Source organism: Petaurus breviceps, unplaced genomic scaffold (assembly GCF_028583685.1).
Source record: "Petaurus breviceps papuanus isolate PSGF00001 unplaced genomic scaffold, PetGlider_PUasm1.0 185, whole genome shotgun sequence".
Lineage (NCBI taxonomy): Eukaryota > Metazoa > Chordata > Mammalia > Diprotodontia > Petauridae > Petaurus > Petaurus breviceps.
The window spans coordinates 11560181-11578248 of NW_027185797.1; the positions used below are offsets into that span (position 1 = coordinate 11560181).

The 18068-nt window shown below is 38.2% G+C and overlaps 1 protein-coding gene and 1 long non-coding RNA gene across 2 annotated transcripts in view; one reads left to right on the plus strand and one right to left on the minus strand.

Moving 5' to 3' along the window:
- The window catches only part of LOC138161671 (uncharacterized), a 158963-nt gene extending 155486 nt beyond the window's left edge, over positions 1–3477 (minus strand). The window contains exon 1 of the long non-coding RNA XR_011168423.1: positions 2581–3477. This is a non-coding gene — a long non-coding RNA (uncharacterized lncRNA). The remainder of the gene's footprint in view (positions 1–2580) is intronic.
- Positions 1–18068, plus strand: part of KCNH8 (potassium voltage-gated channel subfamily H member 8) — a 400864-nt gene that overhangs the window by 78456 nt on the left and 304340 nt on the right. The window lies entirely within an intron of this gene.

An 18068-nucleotide genomic window follows, 5' to 3' on the forward strand; every position in this document is an offset into this window, starting at 1 on the left:
TTTGATATAAGCAACCAGAATGTTCAATTCAAAATTCTCCAATTAAATTCATTTTACCTCCAGGACTTTGCATATGTGTTTTCAGTGAACTAGCCTAGATCAGTTGTACTAAAACCAGAGTCCTTTAAAATGAGGCATATGAAGGGTTAAACTACAAAGGGCCTGACAAGCAAACAAAACACTCCTTGCCAGTCTATTTACTTCAGCCAATCAATAGGCTGCAAATGCCCTAATGTAACTTTAATACTTTGTCACTGTATGGTTGCCTAGAAGATAATCTGGTCCTTGGTTTCATTTCCCCCTCGCTGGGTCCTCAACTCCAAATCTAGTACAGAAAAATCTTTCAACAAATTGGGTCAGAAAATCAATTTCATATATATTCAATCGAATTAGGAGGAAAACAAAGACCCTGACCTGGGTGGGAGTTCTCCCTTTGGATTAACTCATCAACAGTTGGTCAATTAACATTTTTAAAGTGCCTGCTATGTATCAGGAATTGTATTAAACAGAGAGGATACCAAAAAATGATAATAAAATCCTAAGTAAAAAAAAAAAAAACAAGCAAACAAAAAAATCCAGTTCCTGCTCTCAAGAACCTCAGCTTCTAATGAGGAAAAAAAAAAAACCATAAACAATTATGCAATCAGTCATTCAGAGAAGATTTACTGGCATCTACCACATGTCAAGCACTGTGCTAAGTACTGAAGATACAAAACAGGAAAAAAGACAGTTGCTGCTCTCAAGAATGGAATATACAAGAGTCTAATGGGAGACACAAACAAGATATATACAGGATAAATTAGAGGTTGTTGTTTGTCCCTGCTCAGAGAGCACCAAAATAACATCACAATGTCAGGGTCAATGTACAGTGTGTCCAGCTGTGACTGATCAGACCACTATGACCTCAGAATGCTCTACCACAGGTTGGGCACAAATAGTCCCTATGATCATTTAGGAGGGAGATGTCCCTGCATTTTTACATTTCATGTTTTCTTTGAGTTACTGTAATTCTGCTTTGCTCGCAGAGCACAGAACCTTCTGTAGATGTAATTGGAGGTAATTTCAGAGGGAAGGCACTAAGATTAAGGAAGACTGGAAAAGTCTTCTTATAGAAGGTCAGGCTTGACTTAAAGGAATCCAGGGAAGCCAGAAGGTACTTATTAGAAGGGAGAGAATTCCAGGCATGGGGCCAGTCAAGAAAAATGCTCATAGTGGAGAGATGGAGCATTGTGTGTATGTGTGTGTGTGGGGGGGGGGGAGCATGGTGGGGGGGGGGGGGGGGGGGGGATAGTAAGGAGGTCAGTGTCATTGGATCACAGAGTTATTTGGAAACGAGTAAGGTAGAAGAAGACTGGAAAGGGAGGAAAAATCCAGGAAATAAAGCCTTTGGAAGCCAAACAGGGTTTTAGATTTGTGACAATGAGAAGGTGGTGAGATTCTTCTTATCATTCAGGTTCAATTTGAAGTTAAGTTCTGGCTTCTTTTTCTAGTAATTTTCAAAACCTTGGAATGATTAAGCAAGTGACTTTTCCCAGGTGTTTTGCAGAACAGTGAAGGCAACCAATGCTTTGGATTGATTGAGGCAGCTGAAGTATGTGTCCCACTGCTCATGTTCCTTTGCACCCAGTAATGTATTAGATTTCCAATTGATGTCAGTCAATATGTGTTACTGCAAGCCCATGGGATGTGGAAATAGCTTACTAGGTTCTTTTGTCTCAAAGAGTGCTGGTGTTAATTTAGGGAGTTTTTTTTTTTTAAGCAAGAAGTGAGGGGCACTTAGCAAGGGACAGAATCCCAGAGCAGGTCTACTTTCACCATGTAGATAAGAGGATCCAGCACAGGCCACTATTGGCTGCCGCGTTCCCAGACTCTTATCCTCACTCCTCCTTATTCAGTTCCCCATTGCCCCTTCCCTTGCTTTCACACTGGGCTGAATGCCAAGTCATAGCAAGTGCTCCCCGGGATACTTCCTGCTCTCGGCTCTCGGTGCTACTGAAACAGCTTCACGTAGCTATCTTCATCACCGTTGGCATACCTAGGACGTGACAGTTTCATGATGAAAAATAAATATTAAGCAAAGGATCTTTCATCATTTTGCATAGCTTTGACTGATAATGACCCACAATCATTCGCCTCATTGTTAGGAAGTGTATGGTAAGATAGATATGACTAAATTTGTAGCATAATGACATTGGTACAAAATGCACATGATGTTTCACATGCTGTGAGATGGAGAAATGGTTTAGACTCTTGAGAATAACTCCTTACTTTCCAGGATCACACAATATTAAGCTTGCATAATAGGAATATAAAATACAATAATGGTCTTTGTAATGTAATGCCAAGGAAAGGCAACTTCCCAGGTTCAGAATACCAGCATAGGTGCTCTCTATTTTATTCAGTGACAAACCAAGAACAGAGAAGATCAAAACATGACATCATTCCAAATACAGCATTTACTAAGCATGATTAAATAATCTCCAAGGACTACCCCACCCCAGGACCTTCCAATCATTCAATCAATTACAAAGTCCCTGTTCTAAATACTAAATACTAAATACTAAAACCCCTGGGCTATACCTTAATTAAGTCCACCACAAAACCCCTCTTCTCAAATGGAGATTAGTTTCCAAACATAGGTAAAGTACCTTCATTTGTCAATCACAGAGCACAATAAGGTCAAAAGTTCCCCACCCCCTGGATCACAATTGAATCTACCCCAGAGTTACATCAAGTTTAAACACAGCACTTAATACCCAAATGGAGGTCTTTTCTTCATCTTGACACGAGGCAAGTTCTCAGCAATCTTAGTTCCTGGGGAGACAAGGCTTAGCAAGGCCATAAGATACATTGCCAGTCCCTTCATGAATTCATCCTCTGTCTGTAGAACAGTCCTAGAACCCCTGAAAACGTTAGCAAAGCCCTCTCCCAGGATTTCTGTAAACATACAACAAGAAAATCCTTCTTCAGGGCTTCTGAACCAACAGAAAGGCTCCCAGACCCCTGCAACAACAGTACTGTCCCTCACCAGTGGACAGTATTCACTCTCTGTCTGCAGGACAGTCTCAGGGCTTCTTAGCGGACAGCCAGGTTCCAGGACTTCTTCAACAAAAGGACTGTCTTTCACCAGTGGACAAATCTGGCAAAACAACATCAAAACAGACAGACAAAGTACCAGCAAAACAGCCATGTCTCCTCAGTCCTTGGCAGCTCAGGGGGCAGGTCTCAAAAGTCCAGGGCAATTCAAAGCGGCCACCAGCAATTCTCTTAGTCTCTCTCTCTCCACGAGGTGCTGCTTCCAAAAAGATCTTCTCACTCTCTCTAGTGTCTCTCCAAATCTACATCACCAGCTCCTCCCAGTTCAGGACTTTCTTTTCACATCAACAAGCCCATCCCACAGGTGGGATTAACAAACTCTGGGTTTTAACACAATCAATTTAAAAACCAAGCCAATACAGGGGAATCTTTAATTGCCATTACTATCACAGTCTTATATTAGTATAACAAAAACTAATTGGGAATAGCAAAAGGCAACATTTAATAATTACATTTTAAAGAAAAGTCCATTCAATCAAAAATAATCATTATGATTTCTAGACAAAAATAGATCTATTATTTTCCTCATGTCAAAAATCTCTGGCCTATTGGAAGCTCTGCTTTCCAATCGCATTGTTGCCTATCCATTTAAGCAAGAAGAAGATAATGATGTGTATAGGGGGAAAAACAGCCCGAGGTCAAACTAACAAAATATTGGTTGTTGAATATTTTGGGATTTCATCTCCCAATTTTCTGCCTTTGGACAGATGGTCCCCTGTATCTGGAGTGTGCTACTGTCTCTCCTATGGCTGCTAGAAGCATCCCAATTGCCACCACCCACACAAGGCCTTTTCTGATTCCTTTTTCCCAGGTTGTTAGCTATCTCACCCTCTTGAAATCACCATAGCTCTATATTTATGAATCTGTTCACATATTATGTCCTCCCATTAGAATTTATGCTCATCAAACACAGGGATTATTTTGAGTTTATCCTTGTAGCCCCAGAACTCAGAATTTTCTTTGAACATAGTAGGTGTTTAATGATAATTAAGTTGAATTGATTTCAGATAAGTTAATTTAGAAACATTGCATGTTTGGGTATAGAACCATTTTTTTTTTTTGAGCAAGAAACCTTGTAGGCAAGGGTATTTTAGGAAGCAGTCATTGTATAAATGGTATTGTTATGTAACAACAAAAAAAAATAGAGATAGAGAAATGCCTATTGAAATAGTTCTACAAACTCCTAGTAAAACTAACAAAAGAATTTCTTTAAAATGTAAAAGAATTTAACAGATTTCATGGAATATTTTGTAGCTCTCCTAAATAAAAATTATTTCAAATACAATTAGTATCAATTGTGGAATCCCAGGTGTAGGAACCAAGCAACAAACATTTATTTTAGTACCTCTTCCATCTTAGGAGCTAGAGATACAAATATAAGATAAAACGGTTCCTGCCCACAAGAAGCTTACATCCTATATAGGGAAATAAAAGGTGCATTTTTAAGGATTTACAAAATATTTGTTGATGCTCAGTCATTTCAATTGTTTCCGACTTTCTGTGGTCACATTTGGGGTTTTCTTGTAAAAAGTACTAGAGTGATTTTCTATTTCCTCTCTGGCTCATTTTAGAGATGAGGAACTGAGACAAACAGAGTCAAGTGACTTGCCCAGGGTCACATAGCTATTGTGTCTGAGGTCAGATTTGAACTCACAAAGATAAGTCTTCCTGATTCCAAGCCCAATTCTCTATCCACTGAACCTTACACAAAATATATCTGAAGGAAACAGAAGGTAGTTTTAGAGAATTGAGGAGATCCTCACAGCTGAAAGACGGAAAGATTACCTCTTATGAAAGTTTGCACTTGAGTCAAGATTTAAAATATCTTATGATGTTCCTTAGTCCATATACATTCTTTCAGGCAGATCATCCTTCAGTCATTCCAGACACATGGAAATACACTAAAAAATACAAAGTCTAAGTACCATTTGCAGCCCAAGAGTTTCACCTGGCCCCAATATTTCCTACCACTGAATTCAAGAATGCCTTAGGCAATGATCTGAATATCTAGGGTACAGACAAAAAGGCACTAAGTTCAAAAGCTGGTATCTAAAAGGAATATGAAAAGTTGAAGTCTTTGTCTTTGTGCCTTATAAGTCAATTGAATTTGAGAAGCATGGGTTAATCACATACTCCAAGCAAGGTACCGTGCTAGGCTCTAGGGATACAAAGATAGAAACTAAACAGGCCCCACCCTCAAAGAGCTTATATTCTACTCACCATTTGTTTCTTGTTGTTTTTTTTTTCCTACCTAAAGACTAACTTCATGTCCTTCATGCTCATATTGGGTGACCAGCTTGCCTGACCTGTGCCTGCCTGATCTGACCATTATGAGTAGTCTGTTCCTGTAGCCTTTAGCTCTCTACCACAGTTTCCACTCAATCAAACAGGAATTTATTTATTAAGCACCTTTACATACAAGGACATGGGAATATAAAGGGAAAACAAACCAGTCTTAAGAAGCTTACATTTTAACCATTCAATTTCTAAAATTAGTCCTTCTCTTGATCCTGTTTCTGTCTGTGTCACTGATGTCACCATGATCTAGTATACTTACACAACCCAACAATCTATTCTTTTCTGCATGATTATGGATTTGTTTTTTTGCTCAGAACCACATAGGATCATAGTTTTAGAGCTGGAAGGGATTGTAGAGATCATCAAATTCAACCCCTCTCATTTTCCAGTTGAGAAAACTGATATGCAGAGATTTTTCCAGTCATACAACTAGGAAGTATCTGAGGTAGGATTCGAACTCTTATCTGCCTGTCTCCAAGTTAAGCATTTTCTACCATCTGTTTCTCATTTTCTGAGCATTTGTGGCTCCTTGGTGCTTGAAGGTTTGGTAGATCTCATCCTGCAATTACCAAAGGAGTGTGTAGCATTGTACCATTGTAAAGATTCCATGGCCCTTTCTTCTGATAATGACAGAGTAAGAATTTGGGTGCCTTCCTACAGTGATTTGCCCAATCCAAACACAGATCTAGTCCTACTGTGACCATGAATTCCATTCATCCACCCATTTCTACTTGAGTTACCCAAATGGAAAAGCCTGAAATGGGCAAGGAAGAGATCATGGAGTATTAGGTATATAGGTATTAAGAATTAAACATACTCAGACAGAAATTAAGCAATTTTGCTGCCTTATGTAATAGTCAATACACAGTTGTAAACATTGGTTAAGCATTTTTACACTTTGCCAGACACTGTGTAAAGCACTAGGGATACAGATATGAGAAAGATTGTCCCTGCCTTCAGGGAGTTTACAGTCTAATAGGGGTAAACAACACACAAAAGGAAGGTGAAAAGTCAGGGAAGAAAAAGATATAAGTACCCCCTCTCTTCTCTTTTTCTCTTTGTACATATGTGTACACACATACATATACATAATGCATATGTACATGTGTTTAATATATATACATACATAGTATTCTTATACTAATATTTTAATATTTAAAATTCTGTAATTTCCCAAGGACTGGCACTCCTGCCCACTAATGATGCAGAAAATGATGCCACCAGGGCAGGTTGCAACCCCTCCTTGACATAGTAGGTTAGATGCCAGAAGCGCTATTGACTAAATACCATGAGCCTGAAGCCAATCTGCTGAGAATTTTCTGAACTTAACTAGCCTGGTCCAGAATCAACAGGTGCATAAACCAGTATTGGGTCCACACTAGCAATTACTGAAGCCTGACATTATTATCCTATATTCTAACAATGTTATAAAATGGTATCATGGGAAAGAGAAAAACAAAAGAAAACATGAAAGACAGAAAAGCTCCAAATCTGGGTCTTGGCAGATGAGAGTTAGGATAATTGAATTCTCTGTGTTTGTATCAGGTCTTAGTAGAAAGCCTGGCACATAGAAGGCATTTAAGAAATGCTCATTGTTGATTTGCCAATGATAGATGACATGCCAAAATTTAGAGGTTTATGAAATCCTTTATGTCTGGTTTGATCTTCACATAAACTCAACAAGGCATATATAGGGTATCCTAAAAGACAGTACAGTTTTAAGCTTAGTACATTGTGTGTATATATGTATTATATACATACATATGCATATATGTATGTGTGCATGCATGCATGTGTGTAAAATTATCCTAACATCATAGAAGAAGAAACTGAATCCTTGCAGAGGGTAAGCAAATTGTCTGTGGTTATATAAATAATAAGTATGTGAAGTGGAATATGAAGCTAGGTATTGTCTAAGCATTGTCTTGACTTTTTTTTTTTTTTGTAATCTTTGACAAACGACTCAGGCCTTCTTGAAAAATGTTTAATAATTAGCAACAGCCTAAACATGGGAATAATATGAGATTATAGTATATGGATGAAAAGAAGACCTGTGATTTCAGTGGTGTGCAGAGCTTCCCAGTAAGGAAAATCTTTTCACCAATGTAGACAGGCACCTCTAAAACTTAGTCTTAGAGAATTGTTTAGAGAACTGAGTCAGTAAGTGACAGTCCCAGGATCGCAAAGACAATTTGTGTCAAAGGTAGGATTTGAAGCCAGGTCTCTTATTTTTTGGGGGGAAGGGGAGTTGCTTTTTGGAGGGCAGTTGGGGTTAAGTGACTTGCCCAAGGTCACACAGTTAGTTTTGTGTTAAGTGTCTGAGACCGGATTTGAACTCAGGTCCTCCGGACTCCAGGGCTGGTGTTCTATTCGCTGTGCCATCTAACCGCCCCATAGGTATATTTCCTTAACTTTTTTTTTGAAGCCAGGTCTTAATGGCTCCAAAGCCAGGTCTCTATCCACTAAATTGGTTCTATGAAAATATTTGCAAGTAAATGCAGATATATATTCCATCATTTACAGAAAAGGTCCTATGGAGACCTACAGATTTTTTTAATTGCCTAGGAAGCCAGTACTATAAAAAAGCAAAAGAAAAAATGAGTCTTATTATCATGAGAGTTTCAAGAGCTAACTATAACTCAGATAGATTTTAACTAGATTACAGTGCAGACAATATAAAGTAAACGATAATTTTCTGGGGGAAAAATAAACCACAGTCAGTGGATATTAATTGGTGAAAATAATTGTCTGTTTTACTCTCTGTAAAAGATAAAGTTGCTTAAAACTGTGTAGAGAGCAATAAAAATTCTCTAAGCTACTTCAAAGCATGAATGTTTGGGGTATTAATTAAATGCATTTATATGAGAATATTGAGTGAAGAAATGACACAATTATTAACAATACTGGATGAATTCATGTTATAGAGTGGATAGTCATCTTGGTTTTTGAAGACTTTGTCCTTTATAGACTCCCAGATGATTAATATATGCTCACTGAATTGAATAATCACCTAAAAAAGAAAAGTCTGAAAAATCAATAATCAATCAACCAATCAACAAACATTTATTAAGAACCTATCATGTGTAGAGCACTAGGCATAAAAGATAGAAAGTCTGTGAGATTCACAGGGGCTATGCTTTAGCTAGGACTTTAGAGGTAGCATGGACTGGCACCAACACAACCTTTGGGGTTGGGAGTGTTAGGTGGGAATCCCATGTAAGATATTCATTGGCTGAATAACCATTGGTGACTCTTATTTTTCATAATCTTGGTTTGTTTGTAAAATTTCATTTCATTGTAAAATGAAGGTTACAGGGGGCAGCTAGGTGGCCTAGTGAATAGAGCACCAGTTCTGGAATGAGGGTACCTGAGTTCAAATTCTCAGACACTTAACACTTACTAGCTGTGTGACCTTGGTCAAGTCACTTAACCTCAATTGTCCTGCCTTCCCCCAAAATGAAGGTGACAATCATCATACATGAACTGTGAGTTCTCATGAGGCCCCAGACAACTTTATTACTATAAGTAAACTAAGATTATGAAAGATGGAATTGCTTATCTGTGGTTAACCCTCTGTGATTATAAGTCATAGATGAGTTGCTGATATGCATTGGTAGAGGCAAATTCCACACTGAGATTTCCTTTTGCTGAGGAAACAGCACTACCAGATCAAATGAAAACAACTCATATCTACCTCTGGGGTTGCATTTTTTAAAGTGCTCTGTAAACCTTTACAGCACTATAGAAATAAGTATTAGGGGTCATAAAGGCCTGGGTTCAAATATCACCTCTGACATTAGCTGGACAATCATTTCACCTCTCTGAGAATATTTCTTCTTTAAAATGGGGGCATACATGCCTGTTGTGCCAGCCTCACTAAGTTGTTGTGAGACTCAAATAAGATAACATATATAAAATGCATTGCTAACTTTAGACATCAATTTTGTTATTATTTCTATATTTGAAAATCCCTGTATCCTAGGATTATGCCAGTTGGCTTCAGTGAGTTTTCTGTTGAGTTTGGCCTTTGATTTCTGAGCATTCTAAAAAGAAAACAGTCAAATCCCTTGGCAAATTTTAAACATAAAAGAAATTTGGGAATGCCTCTTTTCTATTGGCATTACATTTATGTTATTGCTTCAAAGACTCATCTGCCAATGAAGAGAAAACTCTTCTCATGAAATGGTTTAGTGGGTAGCTAGGGCCAAGAAAGAAAAGAAAAGTCACCACCTGGTGGTTAATCTTTTAGGAATGAGCCTCTCTGAATGTATTTAGACTCACATTTAGATTTCAGGCCTCTCTGGGACTCTACTTGAAGCCTTTCTAGACTGATAGGGCCTGCTTGAGCTTTCATTCAGTGGACAAAACATTTGAAAAACTAGAATCACTTCCTCATTTCAATGAAATTCCCAAGTAAAGCTCCTGTAGAGGTGTTGTCATCTGAAGATGGACTTTCTTATCTTTATTTTCTCTAATTTCCAATATCACAGGCTACATGATTATTACATGTGTCCACAGGCATGGAGTATGACTATTACCCAAGAAACTCTACCAGGATTTGACAAAAGGGAGGAAATGTAGATGAAGGAGCAGTTGTGAAAAGGGGGAGGCCCTGCAAAAAGAATGGTAAATTGGGGGTGGCCAGGTGGCTCAGCGAGTAAGAGCACTGGCTCCAGTGTCGGGATGACCTGGGGATCAACTCCGGGCTCAGATACTTAGCACCACACCCAGAAATAACTGGCCATGTAACCTTGAGCAAGTTACTTATCCCCGATTGCTTTAAAAAAAAAAAAGAATGGTAAATTTCCATTGAAGTTGCGTTTGTTAGACACCGAATATGTACAAGATCCTGTTGATACCAAGATAAACATGACCTAAGTTTATGCTCTGATTTGCAGAGGTGGATAGAGAGGGAAGAGAAGAAAGTACACTCATAGCTACAATTCAAAGCAGGGGAAAGTCAGGAGCAAGAAGAGGACTGAGCAAAGTGCTATGAGACACACGGGAAGGGAGAGTCCACTTTTATCTGGAGGAGGCAGAGGAAAAGATGACTATGAAAGAGATAGCATCCAAGTTGTATCTTAAGGGATAAAAATGGAGACAAGCAAGGGGTTACATCTTCAATGTAGGAATGGGGGACAGCAGAATTGAAGTATGGTGGAGGGAGAAAAGGGAATGATAGAACAGAACAGAGAATAGGCCATTTGGACTGGAAGATCTCGTACGTGAAAGGAAAAAGTTGTGGCTGCCCCAAAATGGTGGATCCATCTTATGGAAGACCTTGATTAGAAATATTAAGTTTGTTGTTCTTAAATTAAGTTCATTATTTTAAAATTTTAATCTATTAGAGGTTTCCTCTGGAAGAAGATAAAGTGTTGCACCCAGAACCAGAAAGAATTTCATCTACTGCTTAGTTGCTGTGTGACCATAGCTTCAGGCAGCTCTTTTCTCTGCTGCATAGTAGGTGCTATTATTAGCTGCATTTTACAGATGAGTAACAGGTTGAAAGTGGTTGTGATTTGCCCAGGATCACACCAACTAGTGAGTGTCTGAGGCAACATTTGAATTCAGGTCTTCCTAATTCACACCCAATTCTATCCACTTTGTCTTCTAGCTTGCTAGGTTGTACTGTACTGACATATTAGGCAGCTAGGACATGCAATAGTAGATAAGCTGCTGGACCTGGAGTTGGAAAACCTGAGTTCAAATCTGACTTCAGACCATCATTAGTTGTGTGAACTTGAGTAAGTCACTTAACCACTTCCTGCCCCAGTTTCCTCATCTGTAAAACTGGGATAATAATAGCACCCACCTCCCAGGGTTATTATGTGGTCCAAATGAGATAATATTTGTAAAACAGTATATAAATGTTTACTGTTATTATTGGTAGATACTTGTAGTACTAAAGGTACAAAGGCAAACATAAAACAGTGCCTGTCTCCAATGAACCCATATGCTACTGGAGGGAAAGATACAATAGTGGTAAAGAAATACAAGGCAGGAAACAATAGAGACAGAGGAAAAATTAGACAAAATACTCTAGAAATTATTGAGTTTATCATTTATTTGTTAGACAATGGAAAGGCACAGAAGGTTTTTGATTATAGGAATCAGGTAATTGTAATGGTGTAAATGGTTTTCCTCCTGTGGTGTCAAGGCTGTGCTTGGAATGGAAAGGAAGAACTGAGAGAAGTTTTGGAGAGAGAAAAAATACAAGATAGTAATAAATTAGTGATGTGTAGTAAAGGAGAAGGGGGATGTAAAGAATTCTTCCTATTAACCATGGGACAGAGAAGATGGTGGTGTGCTTAAAATAAACACATGTATATGTTTGCTTAATAATAGTACTTAACACGTGCCAGGTGTTAAGTGTTTTTTTGTTAAGTGCTTTTCTTTTCCATCATCTCCTTTGATCCTCACAATAACCTGTAGAAGCAAGGTTTTATTACCACCATTTTACCCAAGGTTTTATTATCACCATTTTACCCAAGGTTTTATTATCACCATTTTACCGATGAGAAAACTCAAGTAAACAGAGGTTAAATAACTAGTTTTGGTAACATAGCTAATGAATGTCTGAGTGTGGATTTGAACTCCAGTCTTTCTGTCTTTAGACATGGAACTCTATACCCTCACCACCTAGCTGCTAAGTGCTAAAATATGCTGAATCTGAGCTGTCTGTAGCTCAATCTGTACAGATTGAGATATCCAGCAAATATTTAAAAACTTAGTTTTGGAGAGACTTTTACAGTGAAGATAGAAGTTTGGGAGTCATCTGCATAAGGGTGCCCAATAGTAATAATTTTATATTGTTATATTTAATAATTACAATACACAACATTTATAGAGCATTTATTATGGGCCAGATACTCTGTTAAATGCTTTACAATAATTATCTTGAGAAGCCATGTAAGTGGGTGATGTTGACTGTCAAGCAAATAGAGAAGCAAGAATTTAATAAGGTCTTATTTTGTTTCAGATACGATGGTAGGTTCTTGGGTTCTAATGGCAAAAGTGAAACAGTACTTCCTTTCAAGTAGTTTATTGTCTGTCCATGGAGAGAAAGGCTACAGTGACAGAAGAAATAGAGATTCTGGTATAGCCACACTAGAGAAGATGGGGCCCTAGTAATGAAGACAGGGAAAGAGCTTGGAGATAAGTGCCAAGGGGGTCCAGAAGAATAGGGGTCAACACCACCAAATGCCACAAAAAGGTCAAGAAGGATGAGAAGAGAAGGAAAGGCCTTTAGACTTAGCCAGAGAGTGGTCATTAGTGACCTTAGAGCACTATTTTTATACAATCAAAGGGGAAAGGAGAGAAGGCATTGAGAAGTGTGTTGTAAGAAAATGGATAAAACAAAAATAGAACGCTCTTTCTAGGAGTCTGGTAATGATCTGGGAGGGGAGAGAGGAAGGTGTTTCAAAGGACAGCTGAATCATGGGGGAAGGGTTGCTTGGCTATGCTTTTTGGAAAGGGCAGACCTAAGTGGTTTTTTTTTGGGGGGGGGGTTGTTTCATATTTTTTGTTGTTTCTTTTTTTAAGAATGAAGAGTAAACCAGTACAAAGGGGGAGAATGAAGTTGAATGAGAGAAAAAGAATCTTCAAATCTGAGAATAAACTTTGGAAGTCATCGAATTTGTATATATCTTGCATGCACATATTTATTCATAGTGTGTAACCTTCATTAGAATGGGAGCTTTTTAGGGTAAAAATGAATTCTTTCTACCTATCTTTGCATCCCCAGCTCTTAGCAGAGTAGGTGGTTACAGGGTAAACAACAGGGTAAATTAATTACTCTTACCCAGGGTAGCATTCCCCTTCTATAGCATGTCTGCTTGAATACCTTTGGGAATCAAGAACTCATCACATCTTAAGGCAGCCTTACCTTTCTCTTAACATAATCTTATTGTGAGTCAACATCTGTCTCACCATATTTTCTACCCATTAGTCCTTGTTATACCCTCTGGAATAATAAAATAATAGGAGCACAGGAAAATCTCTCCTTCTTCTACAAAATAGGAAAAGTGCCACCATGGCTCCCCTTAGCTCATCAAGAATGATCCAGCTTTCAATTTGAAAACATATTCCCAGATCCAATCTTAAGATGAATGAAGGAGAGAGGTGAATGATTAGAAGGTAGAAAAAAGAGTATATTCTTAGCATCTGAATGTCTGTGTAGCCATTTTTCCCCTTCCTGATTCATTTTTTTGGGGGGTGGAGGGAGCGGAGAATGATAGATCACCTGTTGATTTCATCAGCAGCTAAGAAAATGTAATTTTTTTTTTCCAATTAGGGATGAGGAATAGTGCAGAAGGCTCCTTTCAAAAGGAAAATAAACCATTTCCAAATTTCATTTTGAAAAATCCATATTATTATCATCATCATTGTTGTTCTGTTCCAGACTTCTGAATTCATTGGTGTGGAAATGGCATCTATGAGTACAGATCAAGAAACTGTGACTTTCAATAATTGCTGGGGACACTTGGACATAGAAGCTAGCCCATGCCACATGAGCCAATATGTGTCAAAGATGGGATTTGAACTCAGGTCTTTCTTCACCATATCTGCCACCTCTCACAGTTGCTGTTTAGTAAACATTTGTTGAATTTAATTAAATTGAATCTATGTGAAATTTTAAAATATGTTAAATTGCTTGCATTTTAATAACACTTAAAGATGTGTGGAGTATTTTACAAATGTGATCACATTTTATCTTTGCAGTAACCCTGGGAGGTAGATGCTATTATTATTCCCATTTTTCAGATGAGGAAACCAAGAAAGGTTACATAGCTTACCTAGGGTCCAAGAATTAGGAAGTAGATTTGAACTCAGGTCTTCAGCTCTAAGCCCAGCACCCTGTACACTGTGCCAAGTACAACAGAAGTTATTGCTTAAGAGGACTTAAAGAGAGGCCTGATAACATCTTTTAAGAGGGCAGCAACTGCTGTGTTCTTTTGATGAGAATGTGTCAAATTATGTGATCTGTAAGGATGCTATTTTGTGGGTCCCCTTCTGTGGGCACGTGTGGTAGCTCTGAGGTACAGAAGGACCTAGTGTTAACTTAGATTTCCTCTTTAGTTAGCTTTAGACTCAGAAGGTTGGGATCAAGGGGTAAAAGAGGCATTTTTTAAGCTTAATATAGAAACAAATTTCTGAAAAGAAATGTCCAAAAATAAAACATATTATCTTGAGAAGTAGTGAGTTATTCCTTACTGTAAGTCTTTGGAGACAGGGCTAGATAACTATGCATCTCATCTGTTTTAGAGGGACTTCACATTCATTTACTCTGTAGACTAGATGCCCCTTGAGGACCCTCCCACATTTGCATTCTGTGACTTTCCAGAAACTCAGCTGCTGCTATGTTGTGTGAGCCCAATAGTCTGCAGAGAACTTTTGCAACACTGATTATCGTCATAAAAATTTTAGCTCAGGACATATGACCAAGGCCAATTTCCTACGTTTAACAATTTTCCACCAGGTACCATTAACTACCATTTAACTACTTAGGGGCCACATATGGCCAAATTCCAGATTCCCAAGCTGAGCATAGGATTAATAGGGATGAATTTTGACCCTGAGAAAAGTGGCAGTGCCCTCTGATCGCTGACGTTATTTTAAGGACAGAGCAATACAGGAGGTGAGGCAGGTGCAGCAGCTGTTAAACCAGCAGTCCAGGGAATGCAAATAAAGCCTCCAGCAGAGCTCACTGTACTAGGTGATGACTTTAAACTTTCCCAGGAAAGGGAGTAGGGAAAGGAAGGAGCAAAGGAACAGAAACAAAGGCCAGGAACATACAAGGCACAATTTTGCTCTAAAGATATTATATGTGTGTGTGTATATGTGTATCCACACATATGTATATGGAAACACGTCATACAGTGTATTTTCTATTATATATCGCTATATATTTGTGTCTATAGTTGTCGCTATTGTTTTCACCAATAGAACATAAACTCTTTGACATCAAGGAATTATGTTTTGCTTTGCTTTTCTTTGTCTCCAGCATCTTACACAATGCCAAGCATACAGGCAGATAATGGGAGGTTGTTCATTGCTTGATTGTACCTATAGATTGAGACGTATCCCCAGTTCCTAGAAATCCATTATCCATTGAGAGCCAACCATGAGGGGCCCCCAGTTCCACAATGAGGTGGAGAATGTAATTTCAATAATCCTAAACCCCATCTACTTGAGTCTCTGAGGTTGCTCTCTGAGCTTTGGAGATGTTATGGGTCATCTAGCATACTCATTATTCTCTAACTGCTCTGGCTGCCTCACCCTCCACTTGTCTGGTATTGACAAATCAGAGTCAGCCCTCCATAAGCATTTATTTCTCTAGTCCCCCAATTCCCTGAGATTTCTTTTAGGCAGGAGGTCCATAATTATCATGATTCATTTTCCTGGCATCCTCATGAGCCACTAAAATAAAAAGATATAATATTTTCATATCTATAAAATATCTATGATTATCAAATTTGTTTACTCCTGGGTTCCCTGCTACTTAAATCACAATTATCCACTGTAGAGCTATTAATCTTTCCTTTCTAATCCAACCTGAGTGCTGTGGAGCAGAAAGGAATGTGTGGTACACAAATGAGAGTCTGAAATTCCCTACCAAATTAGGGAAAGGATTTGAATTGTGTTAGATCTGGAGAGTACAAACAAAGCCTGAACTGAGGTAGAAAGGTCAGTCCATTTTGCCACTAGATAGCATTTAAGGTAATTCAGATGCTTTAACAACAGAAACTCAAGGGTCCTCAGGTTTAAGGTGGGGGGAAGAGAAATAATTTGAAAAGGATAACTGATTCTTTTTAGATCTCTTTGTTCATTGATAGCAAAATGTCTGTCTAGGCCAAAGTATATACATCCTTTTGCATTAAACTGGTAAAGATCACTCCCTAATAGGTGAGTCAATATCTTCTATGCTTGGTTGGAAGTAAGGAATATTGGGAGCCATTAGGTGAGTGTGGCAAATCTATACATATATGTATAGATATCGATGATATAGATAGATATAGACATATATTATAAATGTAGTTACATATATATGGATATAAAAATATGTGTGTACACATTTATGCACATATATACACACATTCCTGGCTTCCTCTTTCCATCTGCCTGTCCTGGCTAGTTTGGGTCCTGGTGGCATTAAATTTTTTTTAAAGAGCTTCCATGTTGCTGAAAAGAAGAACCCAGGTGGAACTACAGTAAATCTAGTTAACAGTAAAATGCAGAGCTGTACCAAGGTCCTGGCAAGCTAGCTGTAAAATGCAGTTAATCAGAGTGCTGTTTTTTTGTTCAAATGATTTTAATTATTGGAATGCACAATTTTTAATGTGCAAATAAAAAGTTTTAAAACCTGAAAAAAACTCCTCTATATTTATACATGTTCATACATAATTCATGCATTATGCTTATTTACCATTTGATTTTGTTGTTGATGTTTATAGATCATTGGAAATTTAATTTGCTCTGCTGGCATCTTCTTATTCCTTTTTAAAGTTGTGATTTCTTCCTCCATCAGCAATGTCTATATATGGAAAAGGGAGATAAATTAGATGAATCATTTCTTTCCATTATCTTTTCAATACCAGAGGCAAGCGTTCATTCATCCTGTGGATTTCTCTTCTGCTTTTGTTTTGTTTAGCTTTTTTTTCAGGAGGGGAGTCTGGGGAATTGAGTAGTCCAAGTATTATGTGCTTTATGTCAACCAATTTTTTCCTGCTTTTTCTCATCTGATATGGGAATCTCTGATGAATGGCTAACTTGGTATTCTCACTATGATATTGAGGCATACTACAGAGTGTTTGGGACTATTGAATGAAACATCACCAGCTGGCCCCTTAGCACCCTGAAAGAAACACAGAAACTCAGGTGTAGAAGAGACCAATTGCCATCTGGTCCAATCCACACCTTAATAGGAATCCCCTCTATGACTTTCCCAAACATCTATCCAAGCTTTACTTGGAGAGCTTCCAGTGAGGGTGAATTTATTATCTTGTAAGATGTCTCAAGCCAACTGAAGTCTTCGTCTTTGCAACTTCTACCCATTACTCCTACCTTCTGGGACCAAATGGAATATGGCTATGCTCCTTCCCAGGTGACGGTCTTCCAACTATTTGAATGATGCTATGACATTCTATAAAACGCTATAGTTTTTTCTCCAGACTGGGCAACCCCAGTTCCTTCATCAAATCCTAGCATTGTCTCCTCACCATTCCACTGGTGTTTTTCTGGATTATGAGTATATCTATAGCTTTCCTAAAATGCAGTGACCAGAAGTGCTCACAGTGGCCCAAAAGTGGTCTGATTAGTACCAAGTATAATGGAACCATACCTTCTTGTGTCTTTGTCTCTCACTCTGCTTCTCTTAATTGAGCCTATGCTCAGATTTGCTTTTTTGCCTGCAAAAAAAAATACTTACTGTTGCTTCAGAAACATTTTATATGTATTGAGCTAAACTTATCTCACCGAGCTCTGGTCTGGGATTTGTACTTTTCATATCCTCAATCAATCAGTCAAGAAACATTTATTAAGAGTGTACTATATGTTAAGCACTGTCATAAACGCTGGAGATACAAAGAAAGGGGCAAGAGAGACAGGGCAGAGAGAGACGGAGAGAAGAGAAGAAGAAGAAGAAGAAGAAGAAGAAGAAGAAGAAGAAGAAGAAG